Here is a 5,632-nt window from a genome sequence, read left to right on the forward strand (position 1 = left end):
CCTCCCTGTCCATCACCAACTCCTGGAGTTCACCCAAACTCATGTCCATCAAGTCAGTGATGCCATCCAGCCATCTCATCCTCTGTCGTCCTCTTCTCTTCCTGCCCCCAGTCCCTCCCAGCATTAGAGTTTTTTTCAGTCAGTCAACTCTTCTCATGAGGTGGCCAAAGTATTGGAGTTTCAACTTTAGCATCATTCCTTCCAAAGAACACCCAGGACTGATCTCCTTTAGAATGGACTGGTTGGATCTCCTTGCAGTCCAAGGGACTCTCAAGAGTCTCCTCCAACACCACACTTCAAAAGCATCAATTCTTCAGCACTCAGCTATCTTCACAGTCCAACTCTCACATCCATACATGACCACAGGAAAACCATAGCCTTGACTAGACAGACCTTTTTTGGCAAAGTAATGTCTCTGCTTTTGAATATGCTATCTAGGTTGGTCATAACTTTCCTTCCAAGGAGTAAGCGTCTTCATGGCTGCAATCACCATTGCAGTGATTTTGGAGACCCCAAAAATAAAGTCTGACACTGTTTCCACTGTTTCCCCATCTATTTCCCATGAAGTGATGGGACCAGATGCCATGATCTTCGTTTTCTGAATGTTGAGCTTTAAGCCAGCTTTTTCACTCTCCTCTTTCACTTTCATCAACAGGCTTTTTAGTTCCTCTTCACTTTCTGCCATAAGGGTGGTGTCATCTGCATATCTGAGGTTATTGATATTTCTCCCAGCAATCTTGATTCCAGCTTGTGTTTCTTCCAGTCCAGCATTTCTCATGATGTACTCTGCATATAAGTTAAATAAGCAGGATGACAATATACAGCCTTGACATACTCCTTTTCCTATTTAGAACCAGTCTGTTGTTCCATGTCTAGTTCTAACTGTTGCTTCCTGACCTGCATACAGATTTCTCAAGAGGCTGGTCAGGTGGTCTGGTATTCCCATCTCTTTCAGAATTTTCCACAGTTTACTGTGATCCACACAGTCAAAGCCTTTGTCATACTCAATAAAGCAGAAATAGATGTTTTTCTGGAACTCTTGCTTTTTCCATGATCCAGCAGATGTTGACAATTTGATCTCTGGTTCCTCTGCCTTTTCTAAAACCAGCTTGAACATCTGGAAGTTCACGGTTCACATATTGCTGAAGCCTGGCTTGGAGAATTTTGAGTATTACCTTACTAGCTTGTGAGATGAGTGCAGTTGTGTAGGAGTTTGAGCATTCTTTGGCATTGCCTTTCTTTGGGGTTGGAATGAAAACTGACCTTTTCCAGTCCTGTGGCAACTGCTGAGTTTTCCAAATGTGCTGGCATATTGAGTGCAACACTTTCACAGCATCATCTTTCAGGATTTGAAATAGCTCAACTGGAATTCCATCACCTCCACTAGCTTTGTTCATAGTGATGCTTTCTAAGGCCCACTTGACTTCCCATTCCAGGATGTCTGGCTCTAAGTGAGTGATCCCACCATCGTGATTATCTTTAGGTACTAGTCATATATTAAATGTGTGGTTTGCAAATATTTTCTTCTGTTGTATAGCTTCTCTTTTCATCTTTTTAAGAAAGGTTTTCGCATAGCAATAGTTTTCATTTCGATATGGTTCATTGTATCGAATTTTCCTTTTACAGATTATACTTTCTGTGTTGAGTCTAAGAACTCTTTGTTTAGCCCTAGATTCCCCAAATTTTCTCCTTTTTGTTTTTCTAATGGCTTTATTACGTTTCTGTCAATGATCCATTTCTGGTTAATTTTTATATAAGTTATGGAGTTTAGATCAAGATTCATCCTTTTGCCTATAGACCAGTTGCTCTGGCTGGCAGCACTTGTTGAAAAGGCTAGTTTCCTCCATAAATTTATTTTTGCACCTTTGTCAAAAACTAGGTCAGCATATTTGTGTGGGTCTATCTCTAGGTTCTCTATTATGTTCTACTGATTTATGTATTTCTCTGCTTGTGCTTTTCAAATAAATGACAAAATAACTTTGTCTATGTCATAAACAAATTACAAATAATTTTGCTTGGGTCTTGATAGGAATCAAATTAAACCTGTAGACTACTTTGGGGAGAATTGCAAACTTCACTTTGTTGAGTCTTCCAAATGAAGGGTCTATGCCTTCATTTATTTGAGTCCTTTTTTATTTCTTTCATCAACATTTATTAATTTTCAGCATACAGATGCTACACGTATTTTGTTAAGTGTATACTGAAGTATTTTCAACTTAATTGCAGTTTCACATATATTATTAGAATATGAAATTGAGATTGATCTCTGTGTTTTGACCTTATATGCTATGACTTTGTTTAACTCACTAATTCTGGGATTGTTTTTTATTCATTTCTTAGGATTTTGCGTGTAGACAGTCATGTCATCTGCAAACAGAAATTATTTCATTTTGTCCTTTTGAGTCTGTATATGTCTTTATTCTTTCCTTTAACTTACTTTAGTGGCAAGAAGTTCTAGGACTATGTTGAATAGAGTGCTGAGAATAGACGTCCTTTCCTTGTTCCTCATTTTAGAGGAAAAGTGCGCAGTTCTGCACCATGAAGTATGATGTCAGTTGTAGGATTTTGTGTTTATCAAGGTGAGACAGTTCCTTAACTTACTAAAAGGTTTTATCATGAATGGGTGTTAGATTTTATTAAATGCTTTTTCTGTGTCAACTGACACATCTATATGATTTTTCTTGATTCTTAAACACCTTTGTTGATATGATGAATTACACTGATTGATTTTGGAATGATGAGTCGGTCTTGCTTACCTGGAATAAATCTACTTGATCATGGTGTATAATTCTTTTAAATCATGTTCATATTTGATTTGCTAGAGGATTTCTTTTTTAAAAAACTAAATTCGTGAGAGATATTGATCTGTAGTTTTTTCTGTGTACTATATCTGTCTGGTTGTTATCAAGGTAATAATAGACTAATAAAATGACTTGGAAAGTATTCCCTCTTCTATTTGCTGAAAAAAAAAAAAAGCTTGTGTAAAATTCATGCTAAATCTTCTTTAAGTGTTTGGTAGAATTTACCAGTTAAGCCATCTGAGTCTGGAGATTTCTTTTTCATAAACTTTTTCTTTATGAATTTAATTTTAAAAAATATTAGGAGGACTATTTGGATCATCTTTTTCATCTAAGTTGACTTTTGGTAGTTTGAGGTTTTTCAAGTAGTTAATTTCTTCTTAGTTATCAAACTTATCATCATAGATCATAAAGTAGGTCACAGTTCAGTTCAGTTGCTCAGTCGTGTCCGACTCTTTGCAACCCCATGGACTGCAACACACCAGGCTTCCCTGTCCATCACCAACTCCTGAAGCCTACTCAAACTCATGTCCATCACATCGGTGATGCCTTCAACCATCTCATCCTCTGTCATCCCCTTCTCCTCCCACCTTCAATCTTTTCTAGCATCAGGGTCTTTTCTAGTGAGTCAGTTCTCCACATCAGGTAGCAAAAGTATTGGAGTTTCAGCTTCAGCATCAATTCTTCCAGTGAATATTCCAGACTGATTTCCTTTAGGATTGACTGGTTGGATCTCTTTGCTGTCCAAGGGACTCTCAAGAATCTTCTCCAACACTACAGTTCAAAAGCATCAATTCTTCAGTGCTCAGCTTTCTTTATAGTCCAACTCTCACATCCATACATGACTACTGGAAAAACCATAGTTTTAACCAAATGGAACTTTGTTGGTAAAGTAATGTCTCTGCTTTTTAATATGCTGTCTAGATTGGTCATAGCTTTTCTTCCAAGGAGCAAGTGTCTTTTAATTTCACGGCTGCAGTCACTATCTGCAGTGATTTTGTAGGCCAAAAAAATAAACTCAGCCACTGTTTTCATTGGTTCCCCATCTATTTGCCATGAAGTGATGGGATCAGATGCAGTGATCTTCGTTTTCTGAATATTGAGCTTTAAGCCACCTTTTTCACTCTCCTCTTTCACTTTCATCAAGAGGTTCTTTAGTTATTCACTTTCTGCCATAAGGATGGTGTCATCTGCGTATCTGAGGTTATTGATATTTCTCCTGGCAATCTTGATTCCAGCTTGTGCTTCTTCCAGCCCAGCATTTCTCATGATATACTCTGCATACAAGTTAAATAAGCAGGGTGACAATATACAGCCTTGATGTACTCCTTTCCCTATTTGGAACCAGTGTGTTGTTTCATGTCCAGTTCTAACTGTTGCTTCTTGACCTGCATACAGGTTTCTCAAGAGGCAGATCAGGTGGTCTGGTATTCCCATCCCTTGAAGAATTCTCCACAGTTTATTGTGATACACACAGTCAAAGGCTTTGGCATAGTCAATAAAGCAAAAGTAGATGTCTTTCTGGAACTCTCTTGCTTTTTTGATGATCCAGTAGATGTTGGCAATTTGATCTCTGGTTCCTCTGCCTTTTCTAAATCCAATTTGAACATCTAGAAGTTCATGGTTTATATACAGTTGAAGCCTGGCCTGGAGAATTTTGAGCATTACTTTGCTAGTGTGTGAGATGAGTGCAATTGTGCGGTAGTTTGAGCATTCTTTGGCATTGCCTTTCTTTGGGATTGGAATGAAAACTGACCTTTCCAGTCCTTTGGCCACTGCTGAGTTATCCAGATTTGGTGACATATTGAGTGCAGCACCTTCACAATATCATCTTTAAGATTTGAAATAGCTCAATTGGAATTCCGTCACCTTCACTAGCTTTGTTTGTAGTGATGCTTCCTAAGGCCCACTTGACTTCATATTCCAGGATATCTGGCTCTAGATGACTGATCACACCATCTTGGTTATCTGGGTCATGAAGATCTTTTTTGTATAGTTCTTCTCTGTATTCTTGTCACCTCTTCTTAATATCTTCTGCTTCTGTTAGGTCCCTACCATTTCTGTCCTTTATTGAGCCCATCTTTGCATGAAATGTCCCCTTGATATCTCCAATATTCTTGAAGAGATCTCTAGTCTTTCCCATTCTATTGTTTTACTCTATTTCTTTGCACTGATCGCTGAAGAAGACTTTCTTATCTCTCCTTGCTATTCTTTGGAACTCTGCATTCAGATGGGTATCTCTTTCCTTTTCTCCTTTGCCTTTCACTTCTTTTCTCAGCTATTTGTAAGGCCTCATCAGACAACCATTTTGCCTTTTTGCATTTTTTTTTTTCGTGGGGATGGGCTTGATCACTGCCTCCTGTACAGTGTCACAAACCTCCGCCCATAGTTCTTCAGGCTCTCTGTCTATCAGATCTAATCCCTTGAGTCTATTTGTCAGTTCCACTGTATAATCATAAGCAATTTGATTTAGGCCATTATTATCTTTTTGATAGTTGCAGGATTTGTAGCGATATCTGCTATTTCTTTCCTGATTTTTATAACTATCCCTGGGCAGAGTATATGGGATCAGAGAGGCTTTGCAGCCAAGTCACATGTTGTAATGGGTCCCTTTTGCCTGTTTCTCTCACTAGCTTTGGTACTTGGGGGGAGCAGAAGGGTAGTCCCTAGCCTGACAGCAAATGAGAGAACTTCTTGGCCATGTATTATTCAGAGGGTCTCTAGTTCTGTTCTCCTTGCCCAACATGTCAGGCTGATTTCAGAAGGATGTTTTCAGAGGAGCTCCCTTTCAACCCAGAGGAGGAATGAGTCCCCTTGGGCTGCCATCTATTGCT

This window comes from Ovis aries, chromosome 5, assembly GCF_016772045.2.
Source record: "Ovis aries strain OAR_USU_Benz2616 breed Rambouillet chromosome 5, ARS-UI_Ramb_v3.0, whole genome shotgun sequence".
NCBI classification, from domain to species: Eukaryota; Metazoa; Chordata; class Mammalia; order Artiodactyla; family Bovidae; genus Ovis; species Ovis aries.